This window comes from Protopterus annectens, chromosome 16.part0 (assembly GCF_019279795.1).
Source record: "Protopterus annectens isolate FY-2018-M chromosome 16.part0, PAN1.0, whole genome shotgun sequence".
In the NCBI taxonomy this organism is placed as follows: domain Eukaryota; kingdom Metazoa; phylum Chordata; order Ceratodontiformes; family Protopteridae; genus Protopterus; species Protopterus annectens.
Window position 1 is genome coordinate 338137021 of NC_056750.1, and position 15895 is coordinate 338152915.

The following is a 15895-nucleotide window of genomic DNA, read 5'->3' on the forward strand; positions in this document are numbered from 1 at the left end:
CAAGACACTGAGGTCTGTTCGCGTTTCAGTAGATTTTGGTGTTTTTAATGTCATGGAAGAAAGGACAGCAACTGACGCAGGACCCAAGACTTTGTTAATCAGGCCGACTGAGGGCTATCTGCAAGCAGATAACCCAAATGTAATGACTGCAACACTGAAACATGAAGAACATCTGTACTATGTTCTTCGTGTTTCACTGTTGCAGTCATCACAATTGGGTTGATTCCCAAAGCTGAGGAAAAGGGTGGAGGCAGTCAAGAAGACTGGGGGCTTGCTAGGATGCCCTGCAAGACTGCAGTGGCAAAGCCTGCCCTGGATTTGGAGAAGATAGGCAGGTGGTAATGCTTGGTGAAGGTATGAACAGATGTCCATATTGCAGCCTCTAGGATGTCCCTGGTGGGGACTCCTCTGAGGAAAGCTGTAAAGGTGGAGGTTGCCCTGGTAGAGTGAGTCATGACCCCCTTAGAGGGAGGTTTCCTGTGTTGCTTGTAGCAGAAATGGATGCAGTGTGCTATCCATTTGGAAATGGTTTGTTTGGATATGGCTTTGCCCTCTGCCCCTGCAGCAAAGCTGACTAACAGCTGATCAGTCTTTTTTAATGACTTAGTCCTGTCTAGATAGAATCTGAGCTGTCTGTGCACATCTAGAGTGCAGTATTCTTTCCCCCTTGTTTTGTAGGTTAGGGAAAAAGGTGGGCAAATGAATGGATTGTTTGAGAGCCAGACTAGACAACACTTTTGGCATGAAGGATGGGTTAGTCCTGAGGGAGACCCTGTCAGCATGGAAAATGATGAAGGGCTCTACAGCCATTAGTGCTTGTAGCTTGGTTACTCTTCTTGCTGAAGTGATGGCCAGTAGCAAGGCTGTCTTCCATGAGCAAAACTTTAACTCTGCTGAAGCTGCTGGTTCGAAGGGGGATAGGGTGAGTTTCTCCAACACAAAGTTTAGGTCCCAAGCTGGGGTAAGGTGCTCTCCTGGGTGGCCTCAAGTTGCTAGCCCATCTTAGGAACTGTCTGATGAGAAGGTGAGAGAAAAAAGGTTGCTCAGTGCTGAAATGAGCACAGATAACAGAAGCGTGCATTTTAATAGAGGAAAATGATAGACCACTGTGTAGTAGGTCAGCTAGGTAATCCAGGATGAGAGGTAGGGAGGGCTGTGCTGTATCGGCTCCCTTAGCCTGGATCCTGGTGAAAAACCTTTTCCATTTGTCAGCAAAAGACGTTTTAGTGCTAAAGTGTCTGGCCTCACGTATAACATCTAGAACCTTTTTACTGAGATTGGAAGCTTGTACAGTGGTCAGGGAATAAGCCAGGCTGCCAAATTGAGGGTCTGCAATTGGGGATGCATGAATTCTCCTTCCCTCTGGGTCAGGAGTTTTGGCAGATGCCATGGTGGCAAAGGGGACAGGCTGCGCAGCAGTGGGTACCAGTGCTGGCGAGGCCAGTCTGGGGCTATCAAGATTGTCCTTGGTTTTACCTTCCTTATTTTGAGCTGTACCCTGGTAATGAGAGGTAGTGCATAGACTGAGAGGTTGACCCACTGGAAGGATAGAACATCCACTTTCCAGGCCCTGCAGTGAGGCTCCCTGTTGCAGAACCTGCTGAGCTGATGATTGAAGTGGGAAGCAAAGAGGTTGACCTTCAGGGTGCCCCATTTCTGAGTTATAAGGGTGAAGGTTCATTGGTTTAGCTGCCACTCGTGTGGGTCCAGAAGATTTCTGCTTAAGTTGTCTGGCAGAGAGTTTAGAGAGCATGGCAGGAATTGTGCTAAAAGGTGTAGCTGCATGGCTGAGGCTGTGTGCCAAATGGTCATGGAGACTGCATAGAGGGTAGGAGTGAGTCCCTCCCTGCTTGTTGATATATAACATCACCATGGTGTTGTCTGTTTTGATCAGCAGAGTCCCTGGGGAGAGAAGGGGTCTGAAAGCTGTCAATGAGTGCTGGACAGCTAACATCTCTTTTTGGTTGATGTGCAGATGTATTTCATGTGGGCTCCATTGGCCCTGTATGCACCTGCCACTCAGGTGTGCACCCCAGGCATGGTCTGATGCGTCTGTGGTGAGGGTCTGGGCAGCATGGGGTGGTAAGAAGGGTAGTCCCTTGTGGTGACATGCTTCTGCCCACCAAAGGAAATCTTTCCTTAGACAAGGTATCATTGGTATAAGAGTTTCCAGGTCTTGAGAGTGTTGACACCAAAGGCTTTTTAGGTACCATTGAAGTTTCCTCAGATGCAGTCTGGCATATGAAATCAGTAGAATGTAAGCAGCCATGAACCCAAGAGCTTGCAGGAATGTCCTTGCGGATAACTGGGGCCTGGTGGCTAGCTGAGAGAAATAGGCTGTCAGGTAAGTTTGCTTTTCTGGTGTAAGGAATGCCATCTGGGATGGTGTGTCCAGGCTTGCTCCCAGGAATATAATTTGTTGGGTGGGTACTAGTTTGGATTTTTCATTGATAGTGTACCCTAGGGAGGTCAGTCGGTCCTTTACAAAGGCCAGGTGCTTGAACAGCTTTTCCTGTCTGCTTGAATTAGGCAGTCGTCTAAGTATGAGTAAATCTGAATATTTCTTTGCCTGCAAAAAGCAATGGCAGGGCCCAGGCATTTTGTGAAAACTCTGGGAGCAGTAGATAAGCCAAAGGGAAGCACAGAGAACTGAAAGTGCAGAGATCCTGCCCAGAAACTTAGATATTTCCTGCAAGATTCCCTGATTGGGATGTGTAGAGGTAGGCCTCTTTTAGGTCTATGGTGGCTAGCCAAGCATCCTTGGAGAGCACAGGTAGTAGTTGCTGGAGGGTGAGCATTTTGAATTTTGGTATCAGCAGGAAAGTGTTTAGAATGGATAAATCGAGGATGGGGTGCCAGTTGCCCTCTTTTCTGGGTACCAGGAAGAACCTGGAGTAGAAACCTTGGCCTATCTGTTCTGCAGGAACGTGCTGTATTGTCCTCATTGTGAGCAGGGAAAGGACTTGCTTTTTTGGCCTCTGCCCACTGGTTTGGAGGTAGATCTGGGAACCCTTTTGGGGTTGGTACTGTGTGGAAAGAAAATGTGTATCCCTGGGACATTATGTGGAGGACCCAGCGGTTGTTGGTAATGGTGGCCCAGGTGCTTGAGTGGAAGGAGAGTTTTCCTCCCAGGGGCAGGTGTAGGTGGGCAGAGGGAGGGGCTGGAAGTGGAGAGTCATTGTGAGTTCTTACCATGAGGGGATGGCTTTGCACTCCCTGGTTTAGAAGTGGAAGTATTCAATTACTTTGATCTCTGCATTCCCTGTGGCTGTTGTCTGGGGAGTCTGCTTCCCCGGGGTCTAGGCTGAACTGACCTGGAGGGGGCAGGAAAGGACCAGTGCTTGGAGGGGCAATGCCTACTGAACCTGGGTGGCTGGACCTGCGGGAAATCCATAACTGTCTGCATAGATTTAGCTTTTTTTCCATCTTTTTTACGACCTCCTCTGCCTTGGTGCCAAATAAGTTGTCTTTGCGCAAGGTGCATCCAATAGTTTAGATCTGACATGGTCTGGCAAGGGCTGTTACTTAAGCCAAGCATGCCTTCTAAGGACAGAACCGGTGACTGCTGCCCTGCAAGATGCTTCTAGGGCATCAAAACCACAGTGTAAAGTGTGCTTAGTTACTTGACTCGCAGAGTGCACCAAGTCTTGCAGCTCTTTATTTTCTGCACAAGCAGGAAAAGTTGATAGTTTTTATTTGTGGAGTTCCATGGTATGCTGCTGAAATTTTAGCATATGGAACTGACAATTTAGTGCTCTAATAGCAAGACTAGCAGAGATGTATACTTTTTTACCCCATCTGTCTAATGCTCGGGAATCCCTATCTGAGGGGGTAGGATTCTTAGCAGAAGTTGCTTTAATTCCTTTTGGCCCTTGGGAGATAACCTCTGGGTCAGCAGTAGGATTTTTGAAAAGACATTTGAGAGAGTCAGGGACTCTGTAATACCGGTCAGGTTTCCTGGGAGCAGGAGGGAGGGTGTCAGGAGTTAAACTAGACTCCATGAAAACATCATCCACAACATCCAGGACAGGAGGAATGGCTAAGGGTCTGTGCTGTGGAAGATCTAAAAATTCCCTGAGTCTCTTTTTAGACCGAGGGTAGTCCTGACATTCCCATTGGAAATGCTCCCTTAAAGTATGAAGGGTTTCCCCAAAGGAAAAATCTTCGGGTGGAGAGGCTGAAGGAATGGATTCCTCTACATCAGAATCTTCATAAGCAGAAAGGGGTTGCATGTCTTCAAATTCAGAGGAATCAGTCTCATCGCACTCCTGTTCAGATAAGACTACTGGGGACAAATCTCTTTCTTTTGGAAGGGGTAGCTCGGCTTCCCCTGATCAACATTATAAGGTCTTCTGCCATTTTAAGCATTTAAGACTGAGGCAAAGAAGCAGGTGCCTGAGATGCAGTCTTTGGTTTCTTAGGTGTGGTTCTTAGTCTGAGACTTAGAAACTTGGTAATTTTCGAAAGATAAGTGGACGCGAAAGAAGTCGTCCATTTGTGTCGAGAATCGGTAGTGCGAAGTACTTCCTCGGAAGCCGGTGCCTGCTCAGTGGCTCCGGACCCATCCAAGGTAGAGACATCCTCAGGATCCATAGTCGATGAAGAGATTTGCAGCATACCGGACTCCGAAAGGGTCTCGGTAGTGGCCTGTGAATTCACAGAAGCAGGCATCAGGGACTGTGAAAGTGCCTCACTGAGGACCGGAGAACTGACGACTAGCTTAATGGAAGCGTCGTCTGAAGGTTTGGACCTGTGCGGTCTATCTCTGTCTTTATCCTTACGTTTTTTCGGAAGATCTGCTGTCGGATGGCTTACAGAAGCCATATCGGAAATAGAGGACTGACAGCAAAAATATCTAGCTACAATAAGGGCCCGTTGACGTATAGTGCTAGTGTTGAACAAAGCACAAAGGCGACAGTGGGGGACGTTGTGGTCTGGGCCTAAGCAAGTGACACAGTAACAATGAAAGTCTCAGTGTGGTATTTTCTTTCCACAGGCGAGACAATTAACTTTTTCTGACATCGGTTAGAGCAAGAAAAAAGGATCCCCAATGGGGTACTTAGCTTTAGAAGACTTCAACTTCAATTCAGTAAAAGAATACTCAGGTAGTGGCTGACCGTCACTTGTGTGAACTGCTTCTGCTTCAGGCTCCTTGGCAAGAAAGACTGATGTTATGGCGTCGGCTGCCTTACTTTATACTACTGACAACCTAACGTCAGTCCTGAAGCGACAGCAGCCAAAGCAGAAATATTAAGCCTCTGGTATTCGGGCCGACTGAGGGCTACCCTGGCAGGGATAACCCAAATGTGATGACTGCAACAGTGAAACACGAAGGACATTCTACTTTACATGAAGGATCGATACCTTGAATTAAACCCTGAGCCAGACTCAGTAGACTATTCCTATCCAAAGATTTCAGAAGAGTAGAAGACACATGCTTAGTTTACAGTCTTTTTGACAGGAAATATTGGGACAACCATATTACTAATGGCGGCAGCAGCTTCCCCAGGGATGGGTGCAGCATTCCGACACAACAAGTAAACCTTCTCTGTTCCCTCTCCCAGGACAGATGAGAGTGGCTCTCCCTTGCCCACTGAGGGGACCCCAACAGCTGCAGATGATGTGGCTGATCCTCTGGTTCACAGTGGTTGCATGTGCTATATCAGAGAGATCTGGGGTAAAAGATAAGTGGTCTGAAGTACAACAAATGGTCACAACAGAGTCTCCCACCTACAGATGAGGCAAATACCTAGCCTGCTGTGGTGGCAAAGGCTGTTTGCTTAATTTTTGTTTTTGTGGCTGGAAGAACCAGCCATGAAACCCTTAGTCTGTTCCATGGTCAAGCTGAAAATGGTGCCTCTTTCCCATGAAGATAAACCGCAAATGCTGGTAAACACTACCAGTCTACAGAAGTTATTTTTAACAGAAAAGCACAGTAAAAAAACACTTTAAAACACTATGTCAGCTTCACTAAAGTAAAATAAACACAATGTTTTCAGTTTCCTTATACCACTTGTAAACTGCAGAGAAAAAAAAGAGCACCATTTAAACGTATGTTACAGTATCGTAACAGTTCGTTAAAACAGAACACTCCTAGCATTAAAATAACTTTCCTAAAAAGGAAAGTGATAAAACACCATCACAAATAATACAATGGAAGTTCTTCCCCAAAGCGAATCTATCTGCCTAGCAAAGGAACAGCACAGTTGACCTCTAATCCTCAAAAGCCCCAAAGGAGCATACTCTTTTGGTGGCAATAAAGCTCTGATAGGCTTTCCAGCCAAACTTGTATTTTAGTCAGCTCAACCTGAGCTGCCTGACAGTCTGGGTGCATGGAAGGTGCCCTGAAGATTTGGAAGTTGTCCAGCTGTTATATCCTTGGCAGGATATAACCTACATAAGCTAAGGCTACTGCATCAATGATCAGTATGATGAAAATCCAAGGTATTGGGTGCAAATAACTACTGAGAGAAAGTTAACCAAGAGGGGATGAGGCCAAAAAGACATTTGGACTGCAGTCCAGAGACTAACTTTTCTACCAAGGATTGATATCAGAGTATAGGCAAAGATGATTCTCTATTTGTTCTCAATACCTTGGTTCCTTTGCCAGCTTCTTCACATAAACTCCTGCTCCCTCTTGTCTATTCTCAATACCTCTAAATGAAGTCATCTAGAGGCAGAAACTCCTTTCTCTATTCCTATGCTGGCTTAGTTCTTAGTATACTTTCTGCTACTTTATGAATATAATATTCTGTTTGACTTTTGTCATTTTCCTTAAGCATATGTGTCCAACATCTCATTCTTTCATTATTTCTTGAATTACTTATCTGCTTCAACATAACCCCTTTCTACTCTGAATTGTAGCATTCTGCTTGTGTTGTGTATACGAACCTTACTGTGTAGCTCTAAAAGAAATATGTCTAAAATGTTATGACAATTTGTATAAAGCACAGGAATGGGAAAACCAAGAAAACGCAAGAATGGAAATATTTATGGGGCAGTTAATCATGCCGTTAACAAGAAGATAAGGCTAATTATATAACAGCTAAGAAAAGAAGAGTCAAGGCAAAAATAGTGATGTAAAATCATTCAACTACATGTCTAGGAAGTGAGGAGAGACAAAACTGATAACGATATGAAAGGTTTTAACAATATTATAAAATGGGATGGGAGTACCAGCATTTTAGAGCAAAACTGTGGTGATTACAGTACCCAAACAGGGTAGAGACCTTTCAGTTCTAGCTTCACATACACACATTTCAATTTTAAATCATGATTATAAAGTGTTTGTCTCTCTAGTATCTAAGAGAATAGCAAAGGTGTTACCTAAAGTTGAAAGACACGGATCAATGTGATTTTGTCAGGGGGAGGCAAACATTTGACAATATTAGCAAAAAAAGAAGTTATGTACTCACCATAATATTCCATCTGTGCTGTCCAGTTTAATTCTTCCTCAGCTTGTGTGTTTGGATCTGATCTCTTGGATCCAACTCAGCCATTGCTAAAGCTCATGGCAACCAGAAACTCTCGACCATCTTCCTTATCCACAATGCACAAAACCCAAGTACCTCAGATTTTGTTTGCTGACTTTAGCAGAAAGAAATATTAGCAGTCATGCAGTGAAGAGACTATATCTGGAGCGTAACATCAGGGAAGTGACATCCCCTAACCACTCACTCTTCCAGTAGTTTTCAAATAATGGGGGTTGGAGGGTGGGGAGTTGTGGAAGAATAAAAATGGACAACACAGATGGAACGTTATGGTGAGTACATAACTTCTTTATCTGATGTTGTCAATTTTCATTCTGTCCTCCACTTATGGAACAGAGTCCACATCTTCTAAAATCCCAGGTGGACTCAAGGAAGGATATTCCTGAGCACTACTGAAACAAATGATGCTGTACCTCTGGAGACCAGATCCAATTTGTAATGAGTAACAAAGTTATGGGGAGTAGCACAAGTTGCTGCTGCACATGTCATCCATGGACACTCTGGATAGAACTGAAGAAGTTGCCATGAATCTAGTTGAATGAGCTCGTAACAGTTTTGATAAGGCAATGCCCAATTAGTTATAAATAAAAGAAATACAGCCAAGTCAGCCATCTGGCTAAAGGTACTTTGGCAACTGGTTTCCCCAACTTTATGTATGAAAATGAAACAAGTAACTGGTCAGTTTTCCTGATGTTTTTCATTCTATGTAGGAAAACATGTAATTGTCTATGAACATCCAGTAAGTGTAACATGCATTCACCCTTGTCAGAAAATCTAGGAAAGAATACTGGCAAATTAATGGACTGATTGATATCAGTCTGATACCACCTTAGGGAAAAAGGATACATTGACTCGTAATGCAACTCTATCCTTGTGAAAGATGAAATATGGTGGTTTTGAAGACGAGGCTTGAATCTTTGAAATTTCTCTTGCAGAAGTAATAGCTACTAAAAATATTGTTTTCCAAGAAAGATACTTAAGGTCACACCTAGCTGCTGGTTCAAAGGTGGGAAGGATAAGTGCTTGCAGTACCAGATTTAGATCCCATGATGGAGTACGGTCTTTAACAGGAGGCCTTAAATCAGAGCTTATGAGAGGCTACAGAAGAACCTTCAAATCCAATGTGAAAATTTGATGTTGCTGCTAATTGGACCTTAACTGTTGAGGAACTATCTCCAACTCATTACAGCCGAGTGACGTCATCAGGCGTTTCTGCAGTTACACCCTACTGCTCCTCTAGGCGTCAAATATTGCCTGTTCATATTTGCATTAATAATTCCAAAACCATGTTACATACAAGGTATTGGAAAATTTTATCTTGAAGCATACATGATAGCAAACACAATTGTATTGATATATGACCTCTGTCAATGGGTATTTGTTAAAAATGTAAGGTGATAAATCTTTAAATGCTGAAGCAACGCCCACTAGGGTTTAAAGGTACACACTCAAAAGAGCTCTACTGGAGGGAATGAGTTAAAAAGTAGAGCCAAAAATTCAAGGATGTTATGTATAGGAGCTGAATAAAGATCAACATTATTTTGATATGCCCAGTAAACAAACTTTCTTCACTCATTGGAGTAGAGTTTACATGCAAAAGGTTTACGGGAGGATACGTATGTGTCACACAGGGGAAGATAGCACAGGTTGTCTGGCTATTAATGGAGTTGGAAAAGCCAAGCTGTCATTACGTGAGGCTTGATATACCTGGATGGATCATGCGGGTGAAACAGGTGCGTCTGGAGTCGGATCAAAAATCCAAGGTTCGAGAACTAAGTGAAACCAAAGGAAGGGGAATCAAATCTGTCGTGGCCAGTAAGCTGCAATGATGATGACTTTGCTCTTCAACATGGCAGCTTTCAGAATGAATTTCAGAATTAGCAGAATTGGCAGATATGCATAAAGTAAACGGGTCTATGTTAGAACATCAAAGTTTCAAAACTTCGAATGTTCTAATATCGAACCCTATTCAGCGAAAGCTGAAAACATCGAACATACAGAACAGCTAATTTTTTTCTAGGGAAAAAATTTGCTATTCCAAAACACATACACACAACACAAGCACACCAGACAAACAGCAATCCACACACATACACCTAAAATCTTACACCAAACCCTACACTAAACTATACACACACCACTAACTATCCACTTACCTTAACCCAAACCCTAAGGTCCATCACTATTGCACACTCACCCGCACCCTAACCCTAACTCACCTACCCCGTCCTAACCCTCATGTCCACACAAATGCACACTTACCTGACCCACACCCTAACCCTAACTCACCTAACCCACCCTAACCCTCACGTCCACACAATCGCACACATACCTAACCTGCGCCCTAACCCTAACTCACCTAACCCGCGCCCTAACTCACCTAACCCGCCATAACCCTCACGTCCACACAATTGTACACATACCTAACCCGCACCCTAATTAACCTAACCCGCACTCAATTGCACACTTACCTGAATCCGGCCCGTAACTTTCCACCACATTGCTGAAAACACAGAAGCATCAGAAATGGACAACCAAATTCTTTCCCTGGGAAAAAATTTGGTTTTCTGTTGCTTCGATATTTTCAGCTTTTGCTGAATAGCGTTCGATATTAAAACACTCGAAGTTTTGAAACTTCGATGTTCTATTATAGACCCAAGTAAAGGGGGGGGGGGTAAATCATGAAGTACAGCATCCATCTGTGATTCCCCTTGTGTGGGGATAAGGGCATAGTAGCTTCTGTATTTGTTGCTTAGGGGAGATGCAAAAAGATCACAGCAAGGGTAGTCTCACTGGTGGAAAATCATTTCCGGCACATTCTTGTTAAGAGACCACTTGTGAGGTAGAAGAATGCACCTGCTCAGTTTATCTGCTATCACGCTGGACTCCCCCAGAATATGCACTGCTATAAGAAAGCTATTGGATGACATCAGTTACTGCTACACCCTGAGTGCTTCTTGACACAAGGGGTAAGATCTGGTCACGCCTTGTTTACTGATGTATCAAACTACATTGTCTGTTTGTAATGCAATCATCCTAGAGGGGAGAGCATACTGAAGGGCCTGCATCGCTAAAATCACTGCTCTCATCTCCAGGACACTGACATGCAAGTTGACCTCTTCAGGGATCAAGTGCCTTGGACTGTCTTCCCCAAATAATGTCCCCCAACTGGGAAGTGTCCATGTTCACTATGGCCTTGGGTTGAAGGAGAATTAATGGACGATCTTGTAGAACCTGATTTGACTGAACCCACCACCTGAGATCTCTCCTGCATGTGTGGATGATTTGTATTGGAGTTAACATGGGTTGGTAGAGTATCAACCATTGTGTTGCTAGCATCCACTGTAAACTCCTCATGTAAAATCTGGCTAACGGAACTACAGTTATAGCCGCTGCCATTGAATCCACAGCTTGAAGAACCAAATGTGCTGAAATCCTGGCACTGCAGATTATTTTTCTGACCTATGATCTTATTGTCTGAACTCTTGAAGGGGGTAGTGAAGCTATAGTTGATTTTGTGTTGAGAAGTGCTCCTATGAATTCTAAACTTTCAGCTGGCTTTAGCTGAGATTTTTCATAATTAAAGGCTATCCCTAGAAAAGAACATGTCTGGAAAATCTGGTCTTTTGCCTGTAACAGCTGATGTCTGTTTGGGGTATAAATGAGCCAGTCATCCAGATATGGAAACACCTGGAATCTTTGCAGTCTCAAGTGAGCTGTAACTACTTTGCAAACACCCTGGGGACTGTGGTGAGACCAAAGGGCACAGCTCTGAACTTGTAATCACTGGCTTCCAGCTGGAAGCATAAGTACATTCTGGATCGTCTGTTTATATTTATGTGATAGCATGCATTCTGAAGGTCTGTCGAGCATATTAGTCGTCCTTGCCCAAAAAGGGGAGAGTGGACTGAACTATGACAATCCAGAACTTGTCACGTCAAACTGACTTAAGTTGCTGAGAGCCAAAACTGGTCCCCAGACCCCTGTTTTCTTTGGCACTAAAAAGAAACTCGAGCAAGTTCTGGATCCTATCTGGTCTGGCAGGACTTCCTGGATGGCTCTTTTTCTAGCAGCCTCTGTACATGAATTGCTGCTTGTTCCCTCTGACTGGATGGAACATCGGGGATTTTTCTTGAAGATGGAGAAGGAAGGGAAAATGGTATTATATAACCTCTGGAAATGATCCTCTGCCCCTAAGCATCTGTTATTTCTAGTCAGGCTCTCTGGTGCAGGGATAGTCAACCTCCAATTGCCTCCAGAGGGCAGCAACCAGGTTTCCTTTCAGGAACACTGGAAGGGTCTGCCAAAGAAAATCTCTGGACCCTTAGTTTAGTGGGCCACCTCTGCTGTGGGGTGGTGTCTGCCATTGGAGGTCCACCCTCTACCCCTTGGGGAACTACCTCCATGTGTGTTCTGGAAAGGTCTCCAGGACTTTTTGAAGCACATTTTTTCCACTACCTCATTAATTCCTGGAAAAGGATCTTTGAGGGGAAGAAAAACATATGTTCACGGCAGACAGGATCTTTCCATCCTTTTCACTCCTGGATAATGTGTCTTTTTATCATGGGGCCAAACAAAAACGTGCTGTCAAAAGGAGCATTGATGAACGAAGACTTGAAGGGCTCTGCACAATCACATAAGCGCATCTAGGCATGCATGATTATGGAAACTCCTGAACCTATTGCCCTTGAGGTTCCTTTGGCTATGTGCGAAATAAGCCTCATGGAAGAAATGGAAATCGATGCCAGATAGCCAACTGAGAAGTCACAGATGCTTGGACTTCTTCAGAAATAGATCCTGATTGGGTGTCAAAGTCCCTTAATCAGGTCTCTCTGTAGCCTGGTGAAATGTGCCAGATAATTTAGTGACCTTAAGGCAAAGATTGATGAAGCACAGACACGTTTCCCAAACCTGTCCATCACCACAGACTCCTTGTTGAGGAATGAATAGTGGAACTCTTCTCAGTAAGTTCCTTCTTAGTGGCCGCCGCCATGACCATGGCATCAACATGCAACCCTTTTGCCCAAAACTATTTGTCTTCTGGTGCTGCCATAATTTTGTCAGGTCTCCGAGGTATTGTTTCAATGGTATCAGGGCCATTGCATGCCCACTGAGAGATCAACTCAATGAGCCTGCTGGCGGGTGGTGCAACCCAAGAGGTAGATGGGCCAATACCAAAAGCTTACAGGAATACAGACTCCTCAGACAAAGGGTTACTGGACTTACAGCCATCTCTCTGTTTTAAGATTTCAAGGATGTCTCCAAATGACATTTTCAGGAGGTGACCGTGTGGACCCTACACTTTCATCAAAGTCTGTATCTTCTGTGATAGACTCCTCTTGGGAGTCCAAGTGCTTCCTCTTGCATGTCATCTTCTTAGGAACTTCCTCAGTGGGATGCTCTGGTGAGCTATCGGAAGTAGTCAGGACACCTTGTTGGGAAGCCTGAGGTTTTGGTACCCGCCGTCCCCATGGAAAAGAAGGTTGAGACTCCAAGCACAGAAACATCAAAGCTGCAGATTTAGGATCCGGGTGGGTAGGAACAATCTGTGTTGCTTAAGCAGACAACGCTCTCTCCATGGCCTCAAAGGCAAACCTCCCCAAAGAGGGATAGGACCCCGGATCTGAAAAAGCAAACGTTTGGACCTATGCCCCTTCCTGCTCAGAGCACAACCAACTCACCCAGAGGCAGAAGCCGGAGCCAAACTAACCTGTGCCGAGGCTCGAAGGTGCAGGGATGGCTCCGTCAACCTTGGAGTAGACTTCACCACCTTGGATCAGACAGGGCAGCTTTGGCTCTGACAGCTCTGCAGATTCAACTGAAGTGCTCTGAACAAACCTCAGATCCGAGGATAAGGATATCCTCAGATCCAAGGCAGTTGGAGCCAGGTGGCTCAGATCCAATGAATTTGAGACCATGGAAGGAGTCAGGGGGGAACTGGTAAGCGAGGGTGTAGTAGAAGATCGGCCCTCCAAAGGAGTAGGAGCCGAAGAAACAGCTCTGCGCAACAGAATTCTTCTCATCAATCTCTCCACATCTTCTTCTGTTAGACTCCTGAAAGAGTGCGTGGAAATTACGGAGAGGGAACTAGGTCTCTCCAAAAAGTGGGAAGGAACCCTGGAGGGAACTGGGTTCACCAAAGGAGAATATCTGGTTCATGGGAGGTAAGAGATACTGGAGGCTGAATCAGATGATTTTTGTATCAGATCTGAAGAAGTTGGATCCAACAAATCTTTAGTTTCAGATCTGATGTTGGGGTTGGATATGATGAATCTCTCTTCTTTTGCTTTGAATATGAGGTTGAGGTCTGAACTCATAGCTCAGACTTTTTTCTTGCAAGATCCGAAGGGGAGGTCAAATCAGGAGGAGGTCTTTTCTTCAAGTACTCTGAAGCCTTGGAAGACGATGTAAAAGCGCTCAGAGAACATCATTTAGGCTTTCTTGATTTTTCAGGGGAAGCTCCAGATAATGTTTCTCCAGAAGAAGAAATTAATAACCCTTTTAAAATCAACTTATTATTGTGTTCAGCCAGTGCTCTAGGGTTAAAAGCATGACAAATGGAGCAGTCTTCTTGTGGATGAAGTTGTCCTAAGCAGTATACACATAACGTGTGTGCATCAGAAAAAGGAAACTTGTGACCATATGCAAAATATTTTTTTACACCCAGCCCGGCCTTTCTCACTCTGCCATTTTAGAACAATTAGGATATCAAAGTAAAACTAAGCATTTTTTTAAGAAAACAAATAGTATTAAAGAAAATTATCATCAATTGTAAAAAAGAGCAACACAGTGTAGAAAAAGGGAAAGAATATGAACAATAGTATTCAAGCTACAGAAATGTTTAAGAGAAAGCAAAAGGGACAGACGATATTTTAAACAGAAAAGGACTTAAAGTGGAAGGTAAGAGAATTAGAGAAACATAAGAAACCTAAGAATTTAAATGATTTTTCACAAAGGGAGATAAATTCAGAAAAATAAAAACTTATCTGTGCGAGAGCAACAATCACCATATTTTTCATGCAGAGCAGCAAATTAAATCTGAGGTACTTGGGGTTGGTGCACTGTGGGTAAGGTAGAAGCTTGAGTGTTTCTGTTTGCCATGAGCTTTAGCAATGACCGAGTCGGAGCTGAGGGATCGGACCTGAACCCATATGTTGAGAACAGAATGAAAATGGACAACATCAGATACGATGATTTAGATGGAAGCAGGGTGTAAGAAAATATCACTACTGTTGGAAGGTCCTTATGAAGAGAAAGCATTCAGCAGTCAGCTGGGATTTTATGATTGTCAGTGGTAGCATTTGCATTCTTTGACTGAACAATAGAGCTAATGAAGAGGACATATGAAGGATAGAAAGCAAGAATTAAGGTGGGAGAGTTCCTCTCTGACAAGCTGTGTTTGAACTGAGGAACCAGGCATGGATGTCCTCTTTCCCCCATTGTTACTTGTTTTACATTTAAAGCTGCTAGCAAAGAAAAATGAAGTTATGTACTTACCATAATAATAGATCCATGTTGTTTGTTTCTATGCAGTTCAACCTGTGGGTTATCAGATCCATCCCGGATCTGAAACTAGCCATTGTTTAGAGACTTTGCTCCAGGAATTCTGCCCCCTCTACCCATAATGCACTGCTCCCCCTTTCCACCTCACATCGAGTTTGCTCCTAAACACTGCTCTTAACTAGAAGGATAGCAATCAATTTAGGAAGGTACAAAAAAAGTAACAATCAAGAACCGGGAGACAGCATCCCTTAAGGCTGAACCACCCAATCAACCAGGGAAAAAAGAAACATCTCAGCAACTAATTAGATGGGGGCAGGAGGGAGGGATGGTTGAACCGGGCAGAAACAGACAACACAGCTCTACTGTTATGGTCAATACTTACCTTTCATATCAGATTATGTTTTTTCTGTTCAGTTTCAACCTGTGGGGCAGAGTCCCCAGCCACATATCATAAGAAGGCTCTAGGAGAGAACTTCACAGAATGGTGGAACCAAATGAAGCCTTGGACTTCAGCTTAGACATCTAACTTGTAATGGGACACAAAAGTAGAAGTGCTATGCAAACTGAAAATCTCATCAATAGAAGTCCTACAACAAAAAGCAGAAGCAGTTGCAACTGCTCTAGTAGAGTAACCCTAAGGTTTAATTGGCAAGGCTCTTTCTCTCAAATCACATACAAAGGAAATGCATTTAGAAAGCCATTTGGATAAGGTCACTTTAGACACGGGCTTCCCAGACTAAACTTGAAAAAGGAAACAGAGCTGCTTTGTTTTAATAAAACTATTTGTTCTACCCAAATAAAATCGCAGTTGTCTATGGATGTCTAAACAATTAATTTAATATCCATCTTTATTACTACAATTTGGAAAGAAAACGGGCAAATGGACAAGCTGTTCAGGGTAA

General features: G+C 43.9%; 1 protein-coding gene across 1 annotated transcript in view; it reads right to left on the reverse strand.

Annotated features, from left to right (window-relative positions):
• NUP188 (nucleoporin 188) overlaps window positions 1–15895 on the reverse strand; it is a 3305077-nt gene that overhangs the window by 281214 nt on the left and 3007968 nt on the right. The gene's annotated exons all lie outside the window — the stretch shown is intronic.